This window comes from Apis laboriosa, unplaced genomic scaffold (genome assembly GCF_014066325.1).
Source record: "Apis laboriosa isolate Shangri-la unplaced genomic scaffold, ASM1406632v1 scaffold13_cov153, whole genome shotgun sequence".
Taxonomy (NCBI): Eukaryota; Metazoa; Arthropoda; class Insecta; order Hymenoptera; family Apidae; genus Apis; species Apis laboriosa.
The window spans coordinates 4840017-4867902 of NW_025221370.1; the positions used below are offsets into that span (position 1 = coordinate 4840017).

General features: G+C 33.1%; 3 long non-coding RNA genes across 3 annotated transcripts; all 3 read right to left on the reverse strand.

The window, feature by feature from the left end:
- Positions 1-11167: 11167 nt before the first annotated feature.
- On the reverse strand, positions 11168-12014 carry LOC122721015. Its single transcript, XR_006347846.1, has 3 exons — positions 11929-12014; positions 11767-11835; positions 11168-11658 (listed from the first exon to the last, which is right to left on the reverse strand). It is a non-coding gene; the product is annotated as an uncharacterized LOC122721015 (long non-coding RNA).
- A 753-nt stretch (positions 12015-12767) lies between these two features.
- On the reverse strand, positions 12768-13135 carry LOC122721018. Its single transcript, XR_006347847.1, has 3 exons — positions 13048-13135; positions 12916-12960; positions 12768-12826 (listed from the first exon to the last, which is right to left on the reverse strand). It is a non-coding gene; the product is annotated as an uncharacterized LOC122721018 (long non-coding RNA).
- A 3496-nt stretch (positions 13136-16631) lies between these two features.
- Positions 16632-17242, reverse strand: LOC122720985. The gene is made up of 3 exons (XR_006347842.1): positions 17104-17242; positions 16964-17011; positions 16632-16884 (listed from the first exon to the last, which is right to left on the reverse strand). It is a non-coding gene; the product is annotated as an uncharacterized LOC122720985 (long non-coding RNA).
- Between the last annotated feature and the right edge of the window lie 10644 nt (positions 17243-27886).

Genomic DNA, 27886 nt, shown 5'->3' on the forward strand with positions numbered 1-27886 from the left:
ACGAAATCACTCGTGAGCCTGCGATGCATCCATTATATACGGCTGTTAAGCATGTATTTCCGGCCGCCACGTGGCCGGGCTCGATTTCACCGCTTTTGCCCCGGCCACCACCTTTAATTATCGTTGCACGCGAAGGTCTAAGGGAAAGGTCGGCCTCTGGCAATTCGCGATAAACTGGACCGACTGTCACTCACCTGTCCGGCAGCCACCCTTTCTAGCTTCAAAGAAACTAGCTGAGTTAACGAGTTTACCGATACACCTTGGCCAAGATAAATGTTTTATGCTATCCCTCTTTGATAATCGTTTCCCTGTTACGCTCGCTTAATTCTGAGAAACGTTTCGTTCAACTGATCGCCGATGATGAAGATAAGAGCGTACCTATTATCGAAGTTTAATTATTAAGAAAATTATTACGTTCGTACTTGGCGTTTACTTGCAATTAACGAGCGTATATGTATGACAACGTATATGTATACGTAGTTTGGATCGTAACGTGAGAAATAACCGCTTATAGACCTGCTGCATGTAGAAGCAGCTTTTTAAACATATTGCTTGATATATTAAAAAAAAAAAGCTTAGTTTACGGTTTATTATTTTACATAATAGTTTTAATCGGCTGTTCTATCTAAAAACAGTTATCGGTAATTTTCTAGCAGGTATCTGGAACGAGTCAATTCGTTACATGCCGATAACGCGATAACGTTATTAAAGACACAATGTACGGGATAACGGCGAATCAATGGATATTATTAATTATAATTTTACGTGTACCAAAGTCCGGGCTATTAATTAGGTCAATGTAATATACTGGTCAGCAAAGTATTAATTAGTTCTAGGAACTTTAACACCTATAATAATTTGAAGGGGGAGGGGGGATTGAATTTCTGCGGTATAAGTGTTGGAAAATTTTCCCGTAAAACTTTACAATGACTAAACTTCGTTGAGTTCATCGACCGAACGTTTTAATTTTCTTCAACTCTTCGAGTTTCACTGTATCATCGTGAACTTCTCGTTACTGTTTTTCATTCAGATAATCTGGTACTATCTAAGCTATCCAGAGAAAAATGCTTGAAAATTGAACGAATAGTGTAAAAAAAAAAAAAAAAATTAAAAAATTAAAAAAAAGAACGTGTGTATAACTTTTTGACAAACAAGTGAATCGTAATACGATAGTCGTTCATCAATCATGTTATTTTATTCTTATTGGTCAAACATCGGGTTTAACTAAAAAACAGTCACGTGCGTTTTATGTGATTATATAGCAGTTTGAAATTAAAAGCAAACGTAGAAGGAAAAAACAACATTTATAAATATATCCTCCAGCTTTATATTAATTCAATCTTCTAGCGTTTGCTATATTTTATCGAAAAATGAAATCGAAGAGCACGTGGTATTTGTCCATTTTAATCAATACCCTTCTCGTGATTGAATCAGTTTCTATTCAACTTTCATTATACTATATATCTTCATTGTAAATTGTTCTACAATAGACTCGTGTCTTTTCATCGATAAATTGTACAGAGGGTAAATATTATTCCAATAGAATATACGTAGACGTTGTTAAAAATCGCCTTTGATTAATCAAATTTCAATATTCTGAGGATATCTGTCCCATTATGGATTTATAACGATTTAAAATGTATTAACAATGCAACCAACCTCGTTCCATTTTGCGTCTACCTCATAGTTGTATACGTATGTATAGATATAACTTATGAAAGCATCCCTATCTACTTCCTGGATGCGGTTTCGTGGAAAAGCAACCGAATCAGCATATTTAAATTTACCGGTTTCCCACACGGAATAAAATAATTTCAATTATTGTTCCGCGTACAAAATGTATGAATAAATTGTCTCGCTTCATAAATTTCCCAGAAAACATAACATTAAACCACACGTAACGTCGTGCATGTTTTTTTCTTTTTTTTTTTTTTTTTTTTCCCCCAGTAGAAACGAATAACGATGGTCCGATGAACGAACTGGAATCAAAACAATGCCCGCACAAATGACGACACGTTGGCCATCGCTATATTTCCAACGCACACGCGCCAATTATTAGCGAATCGTCCCCCTCGAAACGCAAAAAACATCGTGGCTACACGCGAACGTTGCTTGAATTTTTTCCCCTCTCGTTACGATTATACCAACATTGGTTCGCGGTTTCATTTCCTATATTAGATTTGGCAAGAAAAATGCCTGTCGATGAAGTTTCTCATTTTGGTGAATTGTCGGTAGAATTGATTAATTAAATCACGACGTGATATACGTATCTCGTGGAATACAGTACAGAGATGTTCAGAAAAAAATAAATTGAAAATAACCAATGAAATTTTATCTAATAAAGCTTTGTTCTCGAGAAAGTCTAGGTTGAAAAATTATCAAATATATATACCTGTAATTTAATTCTGTATGTAGAAAGAAATCAATAGCCAATAATAAATTAGTAAAATATAAACATAAGGAAGAAAAGGAGAGATATATTCCAAGGCTTATTAAATCGTTACTCAAAAATTGTTTAAAGCAAATTTTCAGACTAAGAAGAGTTCCAAATTACACAAGAAATGTTATTTCGATATTTTAATTTCCAACAAACGTTGGAGAATAAAATCTACGACATATATTACAACATTTGCATAAATAAAAATTTTCAACGATGTCCGATATTCAAGAATCGGTGGAAAAGGGTTGAAATCGATCGGGATTTCTTCCCGATTCTTTTCGATCACTCGTGTCGACAACGACAAACTGCGCGACAAAATCGTAACTTTGATTAATTCACGACTCGTTGAACATCGAACCCTTTCACGCGTTACTTTCGTCGAAAGGGATGTATCGGACGATAACGATTCAATCGAGTGCGGAAAATAGATCCGTGGTTAACGCGTAACAATAACCTATCGCGGCTCGATCCGCGATGGATCGAAAAGAGAAAGAGAGAGAGAGAGAGAGAGAAGGCCAAGGGGATCATGATTCACGCTTGAATTTACATTTTAATTACATTACGTTTGATGGCGGTATTAATTTTATCGGAGCGAGCGACCGCAGGAATTCCGATATCTTCGACGGTAGTGGCGCGTGCAACCCACCACGACAATGCGCCTGTGATGGTGCATCGTAATAGATCAAAGCGAATCTGGCACGAATTAATAGTCCGGCAGGATGATCCGTCGAAGAATTATTGCTATGTGTGTACGAAGGAAACGCGAGCGTGTACACATACGGACAAAAGGGTGGGTATGGGATCAGAGGGGTCGAACGTGACGCGTTGGCCAAGCAGAGACCTGAAAAGAATAAAAATATAATTCGATACGTGACCGGGCGAAAAAAATGTATCGCTAGGGGAAACGTATACACGCGTGGATGGTATGTATACACCGTGGGGCGTTGGTGATATGTACGAGGTGTTTTCGGGATGGATGATGATTTATTTTTGAAAATATACGGTCGCCAAGTGGTGGACGCGGAATAACCCAATGATAATTTATTCGTATTTTCGTTTCAGAATCGTTATTGTAGACGAAGTGATCGAATTTTTGAAACGAACTATTTTTTATACTTTATCTGAAAATAATTTTAATCAGAATTGACTTGAATTCAATCTATGTACATCGAATTTTAAAATTAATACGAGAAAACACTCGAATTTGATGTTAAAGTATAGTTCGTTAAAATATACAATTTGCTTCTTTATAATAAGACAGTTGTGATGAATTAAAATTTAAATTCCATTCATCTAGCTCTCGCGTTTTAAATCGATGCGCAACTATTATTATATTCAACAGTACATTTGATCATTTATTTTTGAATGATTTTTAAAATTAATGGAATTGATTATTTCGTATACTCGTTAACAAAATTTATATATTTTTGATGTAATATTTAAATTCGATTTTTTCGAAAACGTAGTCTCGGTTTTTTTTTTTTTTGACAGATTTTTACACACCCTGTATGTGGCGAGTGTACGCGGACCGGATATAAAATTTCATCGACACGAGTTATGGTAATTAAACAGTGGTGCGAACAATTCCATAGGGATGGAATTGGTAGAAGTTTGAAAATGTTTCTCGAAATCGGTGCTGGAAACGGAAAATGAAATATTCATTCTACGTAAATATTCGACTTCGCGACCGTGATTTGCTTTTAATTACCGATTCGCTGACGACCGAGAAATTATCGTCCAATCGTGGCTGGTTCGTGACTCGTCGCGTCCCCGTTTATCATTGCCTTTTACTCTCCTTTGTTTTCTCTCCCAATCGAATAGGCAGTGGATCGTGGTGTCGAAAATTGTACGATGAATAATCGATCGATATCGATCGTTTCCCAGATAATTAGATCTCGAATTCGGATGAACTCGACAGTGGAACATCGAGAGATTGAATTACGTATAATTAATTAATTTCAAAGAGTCGTGCGGAACAGCGGACGAGTACAGACGATGACGAGGAGGTAGAAGGACGGTGAAGATTGTCTCATTAAATTTTTTAATTTGCTCAATGAAGTCTACGAGAGGCAGCAAGAGAAGAAATACGGAGGAACGAGGCAGACGAGTATATGGTATAATTTTTTTTTAGGGAAAAGTAAACTCTTGATACAAAGGGTAATAACGATCTTCGATTCTTGACAAGACAGAGCAGAAGGACAATGGCTTATTAAATAAACATTGGATAGTTAGAAACCAGCCCCAAGGTTTACGTAATAATGCTGTCTAACATGTGGCTAACGGGCCGTTGCCGCGAGTGTTATGGAAATTTATTGCAAAATAATCTCATTAAAGCCGCGAGCACAATTTCGTACGATCATAAGAGTTATAAAGCGAACGTTTTGGCGATCAAAAGAAACAGATACGCATTGATTGTAATCTACGTAAAAATGCCTCGAGTTATTCCGTGCACAAATATTAAATATATTTAAGGCATACTCATGTCTCGATTTGATTTTATATTAGAAATTAAATTTTTATTTTATAAAAGAAAGGAATTTCTTTTATAAGAAAGAAAATTTAAGCAAAAAAAAAAAAAAAAAAAAATAGATATTTTGATACACTTTCTAAATGCGATAAACATTAATCATGTGTAAATCGCGCACAAGATTGACGTGCGAAATTGATGCAGAACAAGAGGCTATTGGAGAATAGAATAGAATCTTCTGGAAAGCGCGCTGTTAAATAGAATATTCAACGAGACAAGAAAATTGCGATATTAGCCGTATTGATGTTCGTAACATTATGCAAACGCGCATTCAGAGACCGAGAATCTTCCATTTGCCACGTTTAACCACACATATGCAGTAATATACATGCGTATGAAACGACATCAAACAATTGCTTTATCTTAACGATACAATTACTAAATCGATCCATTTTAACGCAATATTAACGTAAATTAAGTATTAAATCGATTCGACGAATTTCATCTTCTTCCAGAAGAAAAGAGAAACATTTCCTCCTCGATAAATTAAAATTTTCTACGAATGTTTTCAATTTCAATTACGTATATTTATATAACTTATAAACTGAAATTGAACAAAAATCGTGAACTATTCGATTAACCATTATATTCTTTCTTTGTTCACAGCTTTGCTCGCGTTCCAACCGTCCAATGTGTTCGAAACGAAACGATTAATTATTTGGACATCTATTAGGAACGGCGAGCAACTTAAAATCTCGGGCCACGACGATATTTCTCTTCGCATTTCAAGAAGCGATGTTTTTACAGCTTCTTCGTTCGAGGCGGCGTATATAAATTCCGGCGAAATGAGACGCGATTCGACGCTCGAAGGAAAGACAAGTCGCAGGAAACAAGAGTGACTCGAATGAATGATAGAGGAGGAACGGTAAGGTAGCTGCTAATTAATGGGGGCATCCATCTGACGCCATTTTGCTACTCGCAGACCGCCTTCCTTCCGGTTGCTCGTTGCGTTTCTGGGCCAAGCGTAAACCTTAACGCTGGCCGTGTCTGGCGGAGGCCACCGGCTGCCTGCATCGCCAACCGGAACGATTTGTAATCCAGCAAACCGTACCCAAAGATTGAGAGTGCCCAACCGCTTCTATACAGGCTTGTATAAATTAGATTTGGTCGCATCCCGTGCCAGCACAGGCCGCAAATTTCACCCGCGTACTTGCCCGCCCTAATAAGACTTTCCTGGGATTGATCCGGTCCTCTACATCGATCTCGTCGCGAGTCTAATCGTCCTTGCAGATTCGAGGTGAGTTTTCTTATTACTATTTTATAAACGTAAATTATTTCTTTTATAAATTGTTGCAATTTGTTCTTATTAATATCGTTCTATTAGAAGAGACGATAAGAATATGAGATAGAAATACGAAGCGTTGAGGTTTGATAAGTTTTGATAATAAATGGAATCTTCGATAATTGAAACTTATGATATGTAGAACGATGATTACAATGAACGATAACGCGTTAATAACAAACGGCGGTGCTTTGAAATAATGAAAATCTTTGCCGTTGTTACACTTGGAGCTCGTCACGTTTGATTTTGATCGAAAAGATAGAGCTTGCATCAGATATTAAATTTATTGGGATCATCGAGTGACTGCTAATCGATATCGATGAAACAATTTTTCTCGATCTAATCTAATATTTAATTTTACAATGCGTTTTATTGGTAATTGATTTGGTTCGTTAATAGAGCGAGTGAAATTTTCAATTACATTCAATATTCGTTGTAATTTGCGCGAAGTGAAAATTTTCAAGAAAGTACATTTTTGACGTTGAAAAATTCGAAATATCGTAATTGCAGCGAAATAAAAGGTGAACGATTTTTTTCCAGTTCGTTAAACGCGAGTTTCGCACCGGCAAGAAATTATTTAATGTTCTCTGTAATTTAAAATAGCACCGTGCCCATTTATAGCTTCATTTATAGAGGCGTATTATTCATGAAACGACGTGTTACACGCTCGTTTTTGGTAATGGATATTTCAATTGAATCAGGAAGGATCGAATGGTGTTGAAATAGGCTGATGCATACGTTGGTGAAACATTCATCAAGATCTTTCGTTAACGGTAATACGTGTAATTTAATCGCGCTGCAATTATATCTCAGTCAGTGTTTTTCACAATTACGTTTTCTGTATTAATTATTTCCAGATAATGAGTTTTATAATTACTAAAGATACGAATGAAATCGTTCGTAACACGCATTATTCCGAGCTCGAAAATAGAGTGTTGCATTAATTTCTTTTTTTTTTTTTTTTTTTTAATTGAAATTATTTTTTGAAGCAATAAAAATTTATTAGACATGAAACGCGAAAATAGTGCACAATTCGATTCAACTCGAGTATAAATTGAAAAAAAGGAATAAATATATCGATTCATAAAATTGAGCTTTATTAAGAGGATTATCATACAGCGTACAATAAAACGGATATAACAGAAAATCTAATATTTTTAAACTGGAAAAAAATTCGAAAACTCATTCGGTTATCTATTACTTTTCACATATCCCAAAATCACGATTCGTTATTCGCATAAAATCATATATTTGTTAATCATTTTATTTGTTTATCTAATGGGATACGTTTTTTTATTTTTATTTTTTTTAATTCATTTTTACGCCTCTTAATACACCTTCAATTATGAAAATTTAATTTCATCGGATGAATCCACTAGATAATGACCCTTCATTAGCGAGATGAACTTGGCTAAAAGTTTATAACGAAGATTTATCGCGATCGTCTCGTGATACATGCTCATTTCGTTTCTACTTAATCTTCATTAAAATCCAAGTTTGATTTGATGTTATTAAAGAATTTTATTTTTTAAATCATCGCAAATTGAATGTATCGAATAAGTTCAATCGTTGAAATCTTCTTTTCGAAAACTAATTAATCAATCACGAAAAAAAAAAGGAAAGAGAGAAAGAAAAAGAGATTAAAAAGCAATTAGAAACAATATCTGCGAAGAAAAGAAAAGGCGCAGAAAGGGCGCATCATATAAACCAATATCGGTTTGTCGACGGATAATCGCGTTACGCGAGCACAACAACATTGTTCGTCGAACGTGGTTGTTCGCGCTCGTGTAACGAGCTACGATTAAATTCACGAGGCTCGAGGAGCAGTGGAGGAAAACGGAAGGACAACAGGGAACTAAATGCATAAAAAGTTGTTAATTTGCTCTTAGGCGCCGGCTATTTTACTCGATTATGCCACTTGAGCTTCTATAAAGTTGTCCCCGCGGTATCGAACCCACACCTCTTCGCTTGTCGGTTGCTTCGAACCGAGACGCTCGCTTCCATCTCAACGGCGCCTGCTCGCCAACTTTATATTGGCTTAATTGGTTTTAGAGGTGAAACTTTAGAGACCCTTCCTTTTTTCTTTCGACTTCGGTGTTCGTATTGCGCCCTCCCGCAAACGTTAACCATCGATACGTGGACAAGTCGCCGCGTCAATATTTTTTCCACTATGGAACTAACTACTAAAGGTGTGGGTATAAAATTGTTTTTATATAGAGAAGAGGGAAGATAAAAGCATCGGAAAAGGATCGTTTTTAATCGTTTATTATCTCCATCCTCCGTCAACTGGCAAAGAAGTAACTTCCTCTCGTTGATCTATTCCAAAAATTTTCATTCCTTATATCTCGCTAACTTTTAAGCGAGTTTAAAAGTGAGTTTACAAAATTTTCAATTTCTTCTCGCTTTTTATATTAAAGCAACCAAAATTTCATTACGTGATTTCGCGTAAATACAATAGTCTGTTGTTGCAATGCAACAATATCTATCTAATCTATTGATTATATCCGCAAACTGGTGATTGTATCATGCACAAGTAAACGTATAAATATTAAATTCAGATGAATAAACAAAATTGTCTTTAGAATCAATGTATATGTCGGTATGATAGTTATTGCTTTGAGGTATCAAATTATCTAATTCAATATCGTTTCAATATTTAATGCTATAAATTGATGTGCTTATGCAATTAAAGAAATATATAATGCAGTTATAACGATACATATTTCCTTCCAGGTAAACACATGACTAAATTAAACTTTATTAAGTTATAATTTAAGTGAGAATGATACACGTGCGATAAATATAAATATATACGTGTTTTGCAATTGTATAATAAATGGGATATAAATCAATACAGTCGTTTGAAATTTATATTAATGGCGAAAAAATCAAGGCATATATATTAATCTCTGTATCTTTTCATTTTATTACATTAATGTTATAAAAATAGCACCCAAATTTATCGTAAAAAAAAAATAACAGCTAATTTTTCCTTACGAATTTATACATCGTATCAAATTGTTTCACAGTTTTAAAACCTTCAACCTTCATTACACGCTTTACATTACCAAAGAGAAATACAGAACGTGTTTCACGATATTTATTCGCATATTTATACGGTATATAAGTCCGGCAATTTTAATAAATATTAATATAATATTACAACGAAAAAGGGAAAGGAAAGGGTATGAGATTTAAATAAAATGAAAAACAATTCGAATTCTTTATTAATTGTGATAATTATTATTCAGTTTTTTAAAGGTTATTTTATTTATCGAGATCTTTTTCATCATTGATCATTATTGAACGTACAATACACTTTCAATTATTAGTAAAAAAAATCAAAAATTCATTTACTGTCCTTTCTATATTGTTCTCAATTTGTGTGTTGAATATTTTAAAAGATTAAAATTTATTTATCCTATCGAAATAATAATCTAATAATGTTTTAATATCCTAACGATATATTTTATGTTTCTTTTAACGTTTTAGTACGTTTATTTATTTGTCATATATTATTAATTAATTGAAAGTACTTATGAAATACTTTTCGGATTATTTTTTAAAAAAAGCGAGAAAAAAGAATTTAATTACGATTTTTTATTCGCAAATATCTTCTCTTTAAATCATCACGAATGGTAGAAAGATCAGAGAAAAACTTTCTAATATTTCATCGGTGCAATGTAACACGAATTTGCATCGTTACCACTTTCATTCTTTTTCCATATTTTTCTACAGAAGCTGGTGCAATACGGAAATATAAACGATCTACATCATATGCTCGCATCACACGTTTTTCGTGAATACCTTCGTGGATATTTTCATATATTATGTTCATAATATTCGGTAAATAATTTCAAAAACGATAAATCCTACTAAAAAATCACTTGTCGCTTGTTTAACATCACCGTATAATCATATTATACCTTTAGGATAAAAATATCAACGGATTAAAACTCACCGAATTACAAAATGTTAATCGGTCTCGCGTAACGAATTCCCTCAATTTTGACGATACTCGCTCCAATTTCTATTAAAAAGCTTTGCTTTCGTCTGGATAGATGGAAAAAAAAAAAAGTTAATCGTTAATTTTGTTAATTTTTAAATTCCAAAACGCGAAGGTATTTCTACTTACACGCATTTAAACATAATTTCCTCCACTCCGACGTATTTCTCTCAGTCAAGCCAAACTCGCCGCGATACCTTAATACCTCGGCTCCCTCATAATGGAAAATATAACTTTATCGTACAGAATATTAAATGTCCCCGGCGAAGATAGCGCGAGGTGGTGGGATGGTGGTGATGCAGATCGCGGTTGAAATTACTATTCCAATTGCATCTTTCCACGGGTAACGCCCGTGGCTAGGAGGAACAGGAAGAAGGGTTAAGGCAGCTGGAAAGCTTAATTTGTTGGAGATAGTAAAATCCGTGGGTTTAATACATATTTATAAAGCGCATTAATGTAACCTAAAGAATATTCATGAAAATCTTTCCAAGTCCTCTCTCTCACTCTCACTCTCTCTCTCTCTCTCTTTCTCTCTTCTCTCTTCTTTCCGCGTCTCTCGCGTTTCTACATCCGCCTCCCATTTTCAAGAAAACAGAAGTAATACGCCGGGAACTAAGGGCAGATGTTAGACCGGGCACCGATGCAACTTATAATCTTCTTCATTCCGTGTTGTGATTTTCTTTAGTGGAATGGTGGAAAGTCGCCTTTACAGCTTCCCGTTTGAAACAGTGAAAGCTGGCGGGGGCGACGGGAAGACAAGGGAAACGAAATGTTGTTTGGGGAGAAGATATTTAAGAAAGAAGAAGTGCATGTTGAAACGTTTTAGTCTGATTTATTTGCAGCCTCTTGATATTTAAGATTTAATATTCCGTGATATTTATCATAATATTCAAAAGTAACACTGATAATTAATACGATTAAATTCATAGATATTTTATTTGGAACGATATTTTATCCAATTATGACAACGATATATCAGAAGTTTTACAGTATTTAGATAGGAAAGAACATTTCGGTAAATCTTTGAAAAAGATTCAAACAATATTGTTGCGATATTATATCTTTAAAGAAATAAAAAGAAATATTTTACCTTCTTTGGTACAAATATTACATAATATTATGACATGACAATAAGAGAACTATATATACGAGAACAAATATTCCTTCGTGTTTCTCTCTGGTTAGCTCTTGGCGTTTTCGGTATCCGAATATATTGATAATATATTCGACGTTTGTTATACACGATCATCGTTTGGTTTGAAGAGCGTAGGCAAATGTTAATAGGACCTTTATTTTTAATTTCAATTACATGGGAATAACTGATATCGTTTAAATCAAAATCTTCTCGAATTTCTAAATCTTCGCTCCTTGGATTTAAAAATTCGTTAACCATTGCAGACATGCTATCAAAAAAAGAGAAAATAAGTTATTAAAGATTAAAAGGTAACAATGTTGAATTATAAATGTACAGAAATTGATAAATTCAATTGGCAATATCATTATGATCTTACGGGACACATGGCTGCTACTTCCGGAAATCTGCATCGTCTTTTATAAAAGATGCCACACTTGGATGGATCCTTAAAGGAATCGAATTCAAGTAATTTATATAAATTTTATACGAGATGAAAAATATTGTAAAATAAATTGTAAAAGGAATATATTCTGCTCACCGCTTCAACGAGTGTTATAAAACAACAAAACATCAGAATGACAGAGAGCAGCACGAGGAACGTTTTAATTATTTGATGCATGTTTATCGAATTCTTGATATTCAGTATATTGACACGTCTATACTTCCGCTTTTTGTATATATAATCATCGTTCAATGCCATAGAAAATTTAGATAAATGTAAAAATGTTTACGCGTGTTTTATGCGATTGTGCTGTGAACAACAACTTTTCGTGACTGTTGTGTTACAATTTATTATTTTACGACGTGATACGAAGTTCGATGTGACGATATTACGAGATGTATTATTAATTCGATATTTTTTTTTAGTCGCATTATATACAAAAATATAAAAGTATGGAATATAAAAGTAAGTAAGTGAATATTTCTAACAATGCGAATATATTTTAACATTTTTACTTCTATGAATATGATTTTAATATACGTCGTCTAAAAAATGTGAAATGAAATAGCGGTAATATTTCCTGCTTATCAAAACGGCAGTTTCTGCTTATCTTTCAGTTATATTAAAGTAACATAATACTGAGATAACAGTAAACGTAACGAAGCAGAGACTTAATACGATTGTTTCGTATATTTTCTCTATTGTTATAACGTCAATATTTCTTAATAATAAAGTTAATTTTTCGTGACGATCTTAATACAAATATCAGATAATAAATTTTAAGAATATAATATATATAATAAAAATATATAATATTAAGAATGATAATAGAAACGATGATGATTATTATTGCAGATTATATATTTTATTTCCCATTTTTAATTACATTTCATTTTAATTAGAATTTTTGGTTACATAAAAAGAGTTAATAATAATCATAGATTTCATTATTGAATTGTAATATATATTATTTTGTTCCTCTTCGATCGCAATCCTAATAAAAAAGATATTATCTATTAATTAAATTTAATAAATTATTAACTTTTATAAACAATTTAACAATATAAGTATTTTGTAACGTACGAGGCAGAAAGCATGCTCTGGTAAGAGTGAGTTACAATTGCATATCTAATAATAAAAAATTTATGATTACTTATTATTGCAATTATTTAAAAAAAAATTTTTCATCGATAATAAAGTATTTTTTTTTCTTACTACACGTGCTTCAGCTGGAATAAGGACATAGGCTGATATAAGAAAAATAAACAAACAGAAGAAGTATCTTAATGGTTGATTCATGTTGTCCGTATAATTCTCAATACTATATTAATAATTCCTTTCTTATATATATATTATTTTCCTGCCAGAAAATATTGAACATGCTCACATTAAAAAATATTTATGAAATGTTTAAATGATATTTTCGTGACGATCGTGATTCAAATAATTCTTTTCTTATGCAATTAAAAATTATCTTACTAATATAAATCTCAATTTTTGAGTATTTAATGTCATTTATCATTATTCAAAATGTCGATTATTCTTACAAAATCATTAAAATAGAATATGAATGATAATGAATAATAAATATATGGATTCAGCATTGCAATTTGATTAATACGATTACATATTTTAAAAAGCCCAGTTCCTGTTTTAGGTCAACCTTTATGCAAACAATTGCTATATTTCTAGCAATAGAAAATTTATTAAATATTTTTAGAATTATTAAAATATTAAAATTCTATGATAAAATAATATAGAATATAGAATCGTTTATTTATTAACACGCTTTATTAACACGCTAAGATAATCTGATATAAATATAATAATCAAGAGGAGAAAAATAAAAGTTTAAATTGCTTCATGTTGCTTCATATTTAATTTTCATACGGTATTAATACTTTTTTTTATTTTTTCTTATTATTATTTTGTATATAAAAATTCTTTTATTCTTATTATTTCTTATTTCTTATTATTATTTTATATAAAATTGTATTCTTCGTATATAATTCTTTATGCAGCTTGAACGTTGTATATTTTAAACAACCTAGCTGTTTAAGGTACTGTCACGTTTAAAAGAGATACAGCAATACTGAAATAAAATTTTTCGTGACGAACGTGTTACGGATACAAAAATTTATGACGCGATAAACTTTTCCCATGTTATTAGATGCGATAAAATATATAACGTATAATATTAGAATATTCGCATTTATTTGCATTAATTTGTTTAAATAAAATAAAAAATCGTATAAATATTTAATCCCATAAAATATTATGTTATTACGTACGTTTCAAAATTACAAGAAAAAAAAAAGTAATAAATATTTTGATGTTTTTTACTTTTTTATTTATTATTTTAATCCATTAATTCATAAAGAAGATTTAAGAATATAAACAAAATATTTCATAACCATGAAAAATTATATTTTACGATAGTATCAAGAAAAGAATCAAAATATTAAGATCCGATTAATATTGAATCAAATAGAATCAATTCTCCACAGTATATAAATATTGGAATTGCAATTACATTTTGAAATGAATATTTAGTGTTCATTTATAAGATACACATATATATATATATATATATATATATATCAAACAAATCATTAATAATAATTTAGTTTAATATTTCATTGAAATAACAGTTTATATTTATGATTACTTCAATTATGTCCAAATACGATAATACTGAATTCATAAGTAAAATGAAATGGAATTTTTAAGAAAAGTTATCCAAATGTTAAATTAGTTCTGAAAGAATAATGATTTCGAGAAAGTAAAGTGACTTTCCAAGAACTGGAATAAGTGTCACTCGCCCGGAAAATTCTGGAAAATTGAGTAAAAAAAAAAAGAAAATGTCATGAAAGTTAGAAACACCTTTGATAATAGATATAACTTTTTTATTATAAATTTTTTATTCTTTCAGTTTTTTTAAATACATGCACGCAAAACTATTAAAAAGAGAAATGAAAATTTGAAATGAGAAAAATTTATCATTAGTTTATTTGATATATTTTGTACATATTACTTGTATACACTATTTGGTTAAAAGTTTCATTTTTATTTTATAGAAAGTTACATACGAAAGTTTGATAGATATTTCTAGCAATTAAAGTGGAACAACGATATAAGTACATTATTAAAAATAATAATATAATTGATATTCTTTATTACGCGATAGTAAAATTATAAATATACATATATATTAATTTATAATTATCATATTTACGTATATTTCTAAAATAAACAAACACTGGGATTGCTAGAAATAAATAAGAAGTCTTTCAAATCAAAGAATTTATTTTTTAATAATATAGAGATAACATATAGAGATTAACATATAGAAATATAATATAGAATATAATATTTTAAATTCAAATAATTCATTATAACCATTTTGACGAATCCAATTTGCAGAAATTTATCCATGCTGTTGACAACGTCTCTATAAAATAAAAATAGAATTAAAATATAATATGAAAGTAAATAATGATAAATTAAATTTATTCATAAATTTAACGTACTGCGCAAAGTGCAGTTTCTGGTGCCTTACAATTGCAAGACTAAAAAATATAATAAAATTCAATATAATACAATATATCTGTCAAAAATATAAAAATAATCAAATAAAAAACTTATTTATTAGTATTATTATTCTCAAAGAAATATATATAATATTGTACAGTATTGTATAGCCTATATATTTTACCATTACTGGTGTCACAAAGTAGCTTGTTATTAAAATAACAGATAAAAACAAGGAAATGCATCTCAGCATAGAAATCATTTTGTTTCGTATGCAATTGAATTGTTATACTTAGTAAAAAATTATTCTTTATTCCAAGCATTTAACTAATGTATGTTTATATACAAGAAGATAAGTTTTTGCATTAATTGTAATAAAATAATCTTTTCGTGAAAAACATTATTCAACAATAAATTTAAAGAGATTAAAATTTATGTAAAAACATGCATAAATTATTATCTATATATCTCTCAGTTATAGAAATCATAACGAAATTTATAATACAGAAATTTATTAAATCATATTGTAGCTTATAATAATTCACTGTTACAATTATAAACTGGTATGATTGATACAAACTTCTTATTCCAATAATGCAACAAAAAATTGAAATAAATGAAAATAAAGTAAATGAAAATAATGAAAGAAAATTAGTTATATTAATATGATCAAATAATATTAACTTACATCGCTTGATAGAGATGGAAGTATAAAAATTTATCTGGGCCTTGCACATATTTTCTATAAAATAAAAATAATATAAAAACTATGAAAATAATTATTTAAAAATATGTTTAATATATTATACATACCCTACAAATATAAGGTTTTATAACATTCCTCTTACAATTACACACGATAGACTAGAAATAATCAATCAAAAAAATTTATTTATTATTTTATTCTTAAGAAATATTATTCATAATATCATATATAAATATGATGTAAGTATATACTTTACCATTGTTGGTGTCACAAAATAGCCTGTTATTAAAATAATAGAGAGAAACAAGAAAATACATCTCAGCATGGAAATCATTTTATTCCATATGCAAAATTATTGTATTTAATAATCAATGTTTTTCTTTATTCCAATCATTTAACCAACGTGTGTTTATATACAAGGAAATAAATTCTTGCGTGACATTAATTGCAATAAAATAATCTTTTCGTGAAGAACATTATTCAACAATAAATTTAAAGAGATTAAAATTTATATAAAAACATGCATAAATTATTATCTATTCAGATAGAAATCATAACAAAATTTACAATGCAGAAATTTATTAAGTCATATTGTAACTTATAATAATCCACTGTTACAATTATAAACTGAGATTATAAATTTGATGCAAACTTCTTATTCCAATAATACAATAAAAGATTGAAATAAATAAAAATAAAGCAGATCAAAATAATAAAACGAAATTGATTATATTCATATGATTAAATAATATTAATTTATATCGCCCGATGGAGATGGAAGTGTAAAAAGTTTATCCTTTCTTCCCACATGTTTTCTATAAAATAAAAAAATATAAAAATTATGAAAATAATCATTTAAAAATAGTTCAAATATGTTTAATATATTATACATACCCAACACATATGAGGTATTATTTTCCTGTAACATTTACACAGAGCAGACTAGAAATAATCAAAAGAATTTATTTATTATTGTATTCTCAAGAAATATTATTCATAATATTATATATAAATATGATATAAGTATACTTTACCATCGTTGGTGTCACAAAATAGCTTGTTAGTAAAATAATTGATAGAAACAAAAAAATAAATCTCAGTACAGATATCATATTGTTATACATACAATAATATTTTAGTTAGTAATACAATATTATTAGTTATCAATAGTAGTAATATTTAGTATTAGCTATCAATGTTATTTTTCATTCCAAGCACTTGATCAATGCGTTCTTATATATAAGCAGATATATATTTCTTACATGATATTGTTTGCAATAAAATAATCTATTCGTGACAAACATAATTGCATTTTTCGGATGATAAATTTAAATATGAGAATAAAATTTTTATAAGAACATACGTGGTATAAATTATTATCTAAGACAGATATAGAAATCAATAAGACAGATACAGAAATTTATTAAATCACATTACAGTACCATAACTTATTGCTACAAATATTAAACAGGCTTTAATTTATTTTTATTTTTTTATAAGCGCTGTAAGATATTACAAGTAAAAATTATAGAATGAAGCTAATTCTTCATTAATTAAATAATATTAACTTATCTGAGAGGAATCGTTATTACTTTATATCTACAATTACACATTACAGATTGTAATAATTGTATCAGAAATTGTTTTTATATCATATCAAAAATACATCACGTTTCTTTTATTTCGGCTAGAATGACGAAACATCCTATTATTAAAATAGAACAATAGGAAAAAAAAAAAGCATAAAGTTCATACTATATTATAAAACACAAATATAAAATTATATGATCTTCGATAGTAAAGAAAACAGTTCGTGTTAGAAGTAAAATTAAATTATTATGCAATAAATATTGTATGATATTGAATATATTCTACGTTTGAAGTTGAAATTACTTCCACAAATAAAAAGTTGTTAAAATTTTAATTGTTTTGAGTGATAAAAAAAGGTTTAAACTATGTTATTTAATAATTTTTAGATAGAAATTCGAGTAATTTTAAAGTTTCGATAATAAATCGTGTTCATTTTGACAAATTATCGTTTAACTACCCAAGCTGTTTTCTGTCTATCAGAGACAAAAAAAGAACGCTTGAACTTTCGATGAGCTTGCATGTTTTGCCACGTCATGCCGAGTTTAACAAATAACGTGCCAATACAAAAACACAACGATTAGTGAAATAAATTTTCATTTTTTTTTTTCATTTCTTTCTTTTATTCATTTGGACGTGTTTCTAAACGAAATTATTTAAGAGATGATTAATATCATCGCGTTTAAATATATATCCTATTGTTATTCAAAAGGGATACACATTTGAAACAGTGCATGTAAAAATTCGGAAACATTTAAAAGTTAATTGTACTTTAATTCATCTTTCGCAGTTACTATTGCCGAATAAAATATGCGCGAATCGAATAATCAATTTCATCAACAGAGTTAAATTTAAATTAATTATTTTATTATTTGATTCCGGTGTTAATTAAAAATTGAAATGTTTACGGGAAAGTGTTATTGCAAAGTATATTTATAAATGAATTCAAAAGCTTCCAGTCAGTATTCTGATATTTCTGTTTTATTGTTCTTTGTCAATGATAATAATTAATTGTGCAAAATGATCGAACGTGAGAATCAAAAGATAACATTGATACAAGCAATATTTTATTTGATTCTATTTTTTCCTGTTAATTGAATATGAAATTATTTATATGGGAAAAAATATATATTGATTTTGGATTCATTGTTTATAAAAATGACATAGCTCGAAAATTACTTTAAATGATTATAAAAAAATCAAAATGCTAAATTTAATATTCATAGAATAATAATAATAAATATAACATTAACAAAAACTTATTCTAATTAAGGTAAAATTTTTAGATTAGTTTTTAGTTTAATATTCATAATAGAATAATAATAATAAATATAACATTAACAGAAACTTATTCCAATTAAGGTAAAATTTTTAGATGTTAGCTTACGACTCTTAAGTTCTGAGCATGAAATGCATAAAAATTTTCAAATTTTTTAATTACTGATAGAATTTTATCAGTAAAAAGATAAAATCAATAACAATTTTTTCCTTCAAATTTTTCAAAAAACTTCAAATTTTTATCTACGCCATTGTCGAATAAACGCGTAATAATTTATTCACCGAAATTGCGTACAAACATGGCAATAATATTTTTTATTATATCCTCTAAGGAACATGTATTTACATACTTTCAAATGCTTATACCTACATCATAGAGTATATAAACAAAAAGGAGGATTGTTTTCTTCGTTGAAGTATCAAGAGTCACGTGGAAACATCTAGCTCGGGATCATTTCGCGGATATACGACTTTCACAACGTTCTCGGCCGGAATGGGAGTGAGTTCGGTTTGTTGGGAAAGTTTCGCGACTTAAGCTCTATGCTTCGTCTTTCTTCTCGTTCGAGAAACACGGCGTCTTCAGCGTATCTAAGGAAATCCTTAGCCCAGGTATCACAAAGTTATCACAAGACAATGGAGAGCAGATCAGGTAACTTAGTGAACAGCGCAAAATCGAACTCAAGGGTCGCTTCTGTCGGCGTAGATAAAGTTACCCCCTTTAGTCGTTCTTTCTCTCTCTCTCTCTCTCTCTCTCTCTCTCTCTCTCTCTCTCTCTCTCTCTCTCTCTTCCATTCTTCATTTCCCTCTTACATCATCCCTTCCCTTTATCCCGTCGCTCTCCTCCATCGAAACGCACCTTCTCCCTTTATATTTTAGTTTTTCTTACCCTCTCTTACTTTGTTTTTCTCTTTTTTCTCTTTTTTTTTCCCACCCTCTTCCTTCTTCCTCCTTCTTTCAACGTAAGTTTCTATCTCCTTTGGCGTTTTCACTTGAACGAATAAGAGAATACGTGTTTCAAAGAGAATCTTGGTTTCCACATTGATTCTTACAGAATGTGCCGAGGTCTGATATTTTCATTCTCTTTTTTTTTTTTTTTTTTTTCCTTTTTCTTCTTCAACCGAGATTTCTTTCGAACCAAGAGGGAATATTGTATATTACGGGAAAATGAAAAGTTCGAGTAGCTAGATTCGAAAAGAGAATCATAGGAGAGGCTTCGATAAACGAAAGTTTCGAGTGAACTTTAAACTTGCGGTAATTTATTATTATCAGTTAGAGGAGACATGCTTCTTTCGAAGGTAAATTGAACGCTCTCTACGAAAATTTTCCTAATATCTTGACAAATTCAATTTCATAACCGATATCTTGGCTTACGAGCACCGTCAAATTAGTCCACGTTTGTCCAAAGTTTACCCGTGCACGTGAAATCAAATTTCCCCTTTTGTTGGCGAGTTACAACGGGGTGAAATTTACCATGGTAATGAGGGACAGCCGAAAAATATGTACCACGATCCACCCGCTATGAAATCTTGTAGATTTACATAAGAGTCTCATTTGCATCAACTTATTAAATTTTTACCATGAGCAGTAAAACATCGTACGTTAGATACGAGGAGAACTACCGGCAGGTGGACTTAATGTGTTTTAATACAGGCACCCCCCCTTTTTTTTCTTTTCTTTTTTTTTTTTTTTTTTTTACGAGAGAACTCTCGAGCAGCAGAAAGCGTAAAATACATCGCGTCCGTTATATTCCGACCTTAAATTTGCGTAATGATAACGCTTCCACCCTCTGGCCGTCTCTTCCACCCTATTTCTTTTCTTCGCCACTCTTATTTTCTTTCCTCCTCGTCTCCAAGTTTTCGTACACACACACACACACACACACACACACACACACACATACTCTTGTCCACCAAGTGTCATTCGTTACGAGGTTTCCAGCTTAAATGCGCATTCACAATGAATTCGACGCAATTCCGATTCGCCACGTCTCATGCAAATACTCGTTCTTAAATGAGGATGGCAGAAAAGCACTGCATCAAGGATCAACCTCCTTTGTCCGCAGCACCGTCAGCTTTCTCGCCACTGTAAGAACAATAAAATCGAGTGGCGTTGCTCCTCGCCGGCGCGAATTTAAAAGGGTAAATTGAACGCTGGTTAAGCGACATTTGCATTAAACAGGGGAACGTGGCTCGTTCACGAAATGTTTGGCGATGAAATAAAAATAATCCTTTCCTCGATCGTCGTATAAAAACGTCTTCGCTAAAACTTCTAATTGAACTTTCGATTAATTTCTGCTTGTTCCAGTGGAATTTTTTTTAACTTGGAGGAGTATCAAAGTGAACCGATTATCCGCTAGAAGATTATCCGAATTTTGAATTTATTCAATGACTGAGAGATTTCTCTTGTGAGATACGTATATATTTTTAATAAATATTTGAAAATTATTCGAACAGCTATTCGATAAGAATTTGTTTCCTAATTCAGAGAATCGATGTTATATTGCATATCATTTAATGCAGACAGGAAATTGAATGTTATTTGAATATCATGGTATTTTATTTACTAATAAAACTATAACTGAGACTTCCTTTGGCCACCCGTTTGCTCGCTCCACCAAAATACAGCGATTTATGGTTACGAGTATAATTTTATGAACATAACCGAGTAGTTATAATTACGCGTTTCTTGCGCAGTTGCTCCAAAGATCCACTTTACGTGCCGTGAACTTTCGACCGTGTACCACTGTGTCATTTACCCACGGCAATATCATACGATAATTTCCTGCGGAACAATGAAATCGCGCCACTGTTCAAAGATACAGGGACCAATAAACTAACTTCCTTGATAATTTCGAACGATATAACTATCAACGCCATACCTTAATTGTGATTACGTTGCATTGGAACTTGCAACGTAAAGATAACACATAAAATTTTGAAATTTTATTTACGATTCTTCGAGAATAATTCGAATATACGTTTGATTTTACGAAATTAATTTTTTTTTCCAGAAAAATTGGAAAAATCGATTCGATCGAAAAATTATTTACAATAGAATTATCGAAGGAGAGAAGTTTAATTTTATATTGCATAAACTATCCCCTCTTGAACACGCATTACCTATCCAACGTGTATATATTACACAACGGATTACAAACTTTGGTCTAGATGCGTTCCTAGACTATTAAGCTGTAATTAAGGAGACGCCGAACTTGAATGCAATTATATTCTCGAATTTGTTTCAACAAGTTACGATCGATGGTGCAAGATCATTTACAATGGAACGAAATACTCGAATAAAATAGAAATATATATTATTCCTTGTCATCTATCTGCAATACATCGAGAACGTGCTTTTTCCTATCTTCTTGAAAATTTTATTCTATCCCCTGTATATTTCCGTGCTGTAAATTCAGACCGCCGAAATGGCAATTCAGAATATCTGATCCCTTGTGTCCCGAGCTTGTCAATACAGATCTCCTAAGTCCGATATCGTGCAGATTTGGGACCAACTTGCGCTCTTGATCAAGTCCCACAAGCTCAGTTATTCTATCCTCCATGAATTCCAAAGTCACCTGTATCCAGTTTCTACCAGATACAGATCTACAACAGGAGGCACTAAACCCTTCGGCAATTACAAGTTCAAGGCAATCTACGAGAATCTCGTCTAACCCGAGAATGAATGGGGCCGACATCTGTCATCTAAATCAACCGAGTGAAATTCGATCGATCGAACTCGTCCCAGAATCCCTCCTGTGTGTCTCCGCAAAATGAATCCTCTAACTGATTAAACAGTTTCCATGAGGGGAGGGAGGGAGGTAAGATCCAGTTCGAAGAAGTCTCGCCACAAGATCTTAGTAGGCAACAGGGATATCATCGAATCTTCGAAGAAGAAATTTCGGTCACACGGAAGTTCGACAGTGGAAGTTGAGCGGCTTGCGCGCGCTCAACGTGGGACAATGTATCCCATGCAATTTACCGTCTCTCCAAACTCGAGGAAACTTGCCCCCCGTAAGGAATAACCTATCCCTCTTCCCCTCCTCCCCACCAAATCTGGCTCCCCTCGAGTTTCCAACTAGTTAACATTACAGCGTATATAATATTCCATCTCCGCTCCGTTTCGACTTAAGCGGGGAGGAGAGACGACCCTTCCACGGTGGCTCGGTGTCGAGGAGGGTTCGCTCTATGGATCGTCAAGAAAATACGCGAGCGAGGGTGCAATAAAACGCGCGAACGCCTCCGGATGGCATAGAAACGGTGGTGCGGTCGCACTAAAGGGGAAACCAATAAGAGCCCGAACTCTTCATTAAAACTCGAGGAAGCTCGGTGGAGCGCGACGTTGGAGCGAGAGGTGGCTAAAAAGTCGTGGAACAGAGGGGAAAGAGAGGGGAGAAGCAACCCTTGAACACCACCCTCTTTCTCTCTCTCGCTGTCCCCCCTTTTTTTCCTCTTCAACCTTTTCTCTCTTTCTCCCCTTTTTCTTCCCTTCCATCCTCCTCCTCCTCCTCTTCCTTCTCCTCTCGTGGCCCATCCCCCTCTCCCTTCTTTCTATCGTTGATATAAACCTAGAAGCGAGATATTAAAAGTTATTCCGGCACCGAATAAAATATCCAAACTTTTCGCGACGAACTTTTCACCGACGATGGGTCCTCTATTATCCCTCCGACTGCTTGGCCAGAGAGAGCACGAGGGACGATATTCGGTGGAACGACTGCCGGTACTTGGGTACTTGTTCCTCGAAGAGGATGGTTGGGAGGAGGCTGGTACCGGCTGCTCCGTCTTTCGAGGAAAGGAAGACTTCTTCATAAGCCTTAAATGAATCTTTCGCGACTGGTCTTTGGTCGCTTACTTTACGCCGCCGTATATCCTTCCGTCTGCCTCTTATCGCGTTACATACCCTGGGATTACCCCGTGGGAAAATTCGCCGGGAGCTTTGCCTCTACCGGTACGTGTCTGAATGCTCTCGAGATACGTGGAATTCTTAACGCCGTCTATCTCGCTTCAACCCGCCCTTTATTTTCACGTAACGAGGTGGCAATTTAAAACGATAACAGAAAGTTTTCGTTGCCGACTGACGTCCAACGATCCTTCGGATAGATACATATAAGTTTTACAGTAATTGAAATAATCTCTCTCTTTCAAAGAAGAAGAAGAAGAAGGAGAAAAAAAGAAATTCAATTTTTTTCAACAATTCACGAAGAAAAAAAAATTCCTATCTTTTCGCGGATACTAATTCACGCCAAGTCCGTGGTTCATCGATCCAGAGAGTTGATATTTTGATTGATAGGTACAAAAAGGGCGACATTCGGTCGGAAAAGCGATAGATTTATTAACCGAGGATGACCCTTCGCCACAAGTTTTATCGGTGTTACGGCATAACAGAGGCGGAAAGGGGAAAGATTTATGACGACAGACCGTCCTCGCCACTTAGCCGACAGACAGTTGAGAAGATTCAAAAGCTGAGCGTATTGTCGCACGGTGAAGCCGTCGATAGTTAAAAAATCGCGGAGGGAGGAGGGTTCGTAAATATCGCGAAACCCGAGACCAAGTATCTCGATCTCGGATCGATTATGCTCGAGGAAGCCGAGGCTGGGTGGATAAGAACTCGAATCGACTCGTCTGGAAATCGGAAAGAACGTGGAAGAAAGGATATTGAAACGGTGTTGACTGAAGATGAAGCACCATCTTCCGGGGAATTTGAACCGGTCCAAGGATCCGCGGGAGTCCGTGACAAAGGCTGCGTCTAGAAGCGTCGAATAACAAACACTCTGGGAGAAAAATAAGAGGAAAACGAAACGTTTTACGGAATTTTGTATCCCTTTCCTGCTTCGTACTTACTTGTTCCATACTCGATGCAGGATATACACAGGTATATATACATATATATATACAGGAATCGTCGACTCGTCGACGCGTCGACGAACGAAAAATTGCTCTGCTAACTTTGTTACCCTGTCGCCAGTGATCCACGATGAAAAATTCACACTTGATGTTGCATCGATAACCAGGAAACGGGACGGATGGAGGAAGGGCGGAGGTGTGGAGGGAACGAGGAGAAATTTTATTCGTCGATGGCTCGTAACGCGTTTCGGTTGATCGGTGCGATTTTTTCATAAAAATTTCATTTCAAACTTAATCAGACCGAATGTAACTGTGTTTTACAGTCGCGCGTCCGAACGAATTTGTCTCTCTCGAGTCGCGTAATATTCATGATGATATTTTTCGACTTCCAATTTATCGTCCCTGAGTTACGAGTTGCTGCGTGTTAATACTTACGTGATGCGTCAAAGGGGTCCCCGCATTCTAAATACGAAATTTAAATGTAAACTGGCGATATTAAAATATCACGTTACGATATATACACGATTCGCGTAGATATGTGCATCCCATGTATCTACTCTATAAACATTAGTAACGCGGTATGCGTCGTCGTTCAGAATACAGTGCAAAGTCAAATAGAAATCCCGCCTCCGTTCGAACTTGCACAACCTGCACATATAAACATTAATTTAAACGACATACTAAGGAAAAGCTAATAGCTCGCTACCTCTGTCTGCAATTATTAACGTGCCTCCCTTTCGGGCGAAACTTCGTTTTGATGCGTAACCGTGATATTTCCTCCTGTTTATTGGTAGTGAATAATTAACATCTTAACGAACTTTCTAACAATAATGCTTTGTTGCCTCGTAATAACGAACTAGTTCGAAAGAAGTTTCGAATTCATTATGTACGATCCATTGAAACAAGAAGAAAAATATAAGAAGTATAATCATTTATTATTCACCGTCAATTTAAAATTTCTTAAAACAAATAATCGATAATAAATTCTTCCTTCATTTTTTATATTAGATTTTTCTTTTTCTTTCTCTTTTTTTTTTTTTTTTTCATCTTTCCAAATCTGGTATCAATTTCCTGTTCCTGAAAGAAGTTGCTGAAAGATAAACGTGATATTATTCCATTTCGTCGCATTAACTTCTATTCTCTTTTAACGTCAACGCGTATATTTTTACGCTGTTTATCGTTGTTTCGAGATTTCCATTTATTTTTCAAACACACGATGGGCGCCCTCGAAACGAGATTCCATCAAGAAATAAAACAGCACGAATTCCAGTTCGACACGCGATAGTTTCATTTTCCTCAAGTAGCTCTAGACCGTCACTTACAGACACGAAAACGCGGGCGCACAATAGCTCAGATCCGTTCAGCGTCGGACAGTGATAATCGAACAGTTTACTTTACGGTGAACTTCGTCCGAGCGTTTCCACCATGGAAACGCTACTCTGTTGATCGATACACCGAAATATTAATCATATCGGTGCGATAGGAGACTCGCAAATAAGAGGTTCGCGGGATGGGGGCGTATTTGCACGACAAACGTTGCCCTTGCAACGACACATTAATGCTCGAAATTGCTGTTTTGACAGGTACTTTGCCCATCCAGGGAAATATCGAATATTCATGGTATCGATCAGACGGGGGAGCGAGGGCGCGGGAGGAGGGGAAGATTGGGGGACGGGAGAGGGGGGAGAAGAAGAGAGAGTGGAGCGCAAATTCCCTCCGCTGTTGGCCACGCCATAGTCTTCCCAAATTGTACCTTCCCAATCGCGAGCGTCTGAAATTCCTTTTCTCTTTTCTCCTTCCCCCTCCCCCCTTTGATTTTCCTTACCCCGCCACCACTCTCGCCTTCCTAGTTTTCTACCTCATCCCAACCCTTCTCCACTTTACTTCGTCTTTCTTTTTTTTTCTTTCTCTTTTTTCTTTCTTTTCTCTCTCTCTCTCTCTCTCTCTCTCTCTCTCTCTCTCTCTCTCTCTCTCTCTCTTCATCGTTTCCCGCTTCCAGTCTTTCCCTCCGTAGTATAAATCCACAGGGACTCCGTGGGATTTGAGCTTTACGGATTTGCGGCGTGCCATGTCGAAGTGGAATACGTCTCGTGAGGTACGCCGTACAGTAGTCGAACTCCGCGCCGGATCAGACGGATCCGTTACTTCGCCCTTTTCTCTGCAATCTTCGCGCCGCTTTCACAAGGAACCGTTTCGAATTCCCTTTGATCAAGCCAACATTTGTCTCGCTATCGCATAGATTCCCCCGGAACGTTTCCGCCCTTCGTTCCTTTCGATTTGTTTCTTCTTCCACCCTCTTATTTTTTTTTTTCTTCTCCTCTCTTCCTCTCTCTTCTCGTTTCCATTCGTCTCCTGTTGCGCTCATCCCATTGGATTGGGAATAAACAGGGAAGGTTTTTTCTTCACTTTGAAAGATTTCGTTGCGATCGAAACGAAATCAATCGTGATTTTTAACTCTTCTCGAGATTTTGACGTGTTATCGTTTTATCGAGAGGTTTCATTTCGTTCCTCCGTGAAAATTTCTGGCCAATAGATAATCGATTAGTTATTGGGTTCAAGGAGGGAAACGAGGAGGAGTTAAACTTGTCAAGAGTAATCGTTGCTCTTGAGAAATTATTATAGAGTAAAATTGTATACTGTACGTTGTACAGTAACTCGTGAAAGTATTCGAATATAATTTTTTTTTTTTTTTTAAGAAAGGAAAGAAATTCAGCGCTAAATTTTGAATATTCTTTCACGTTTTAAAAATAATTTCGCCCGTGAATGTTTTTCATATTTTTGTTTAAAGTTCCATCGTACTATTGTTAGGTTATATTTTTAAAAAAAAATATTGAAAAAATATTTGAAACTTTAAAAATGTTCGTTTTATCCCTTCACTTTTTGATATTCCTCTAAAAAAATATTATATAATATGTAATCTTTTACGGTATTTAGAATTAAAACATAACTAACGTATATATTTTTATTTACAATAATCATGTGCGCGATCAATTTTTTTTTTTGTTTCATTTTCTATTATCACTCCAATTAATTACATTTTGATGAAACTATACCGATTGGAATATTTTGTTTGAAGTTGCACGATGGGAGGATAATCGTTGAAAATAATTAT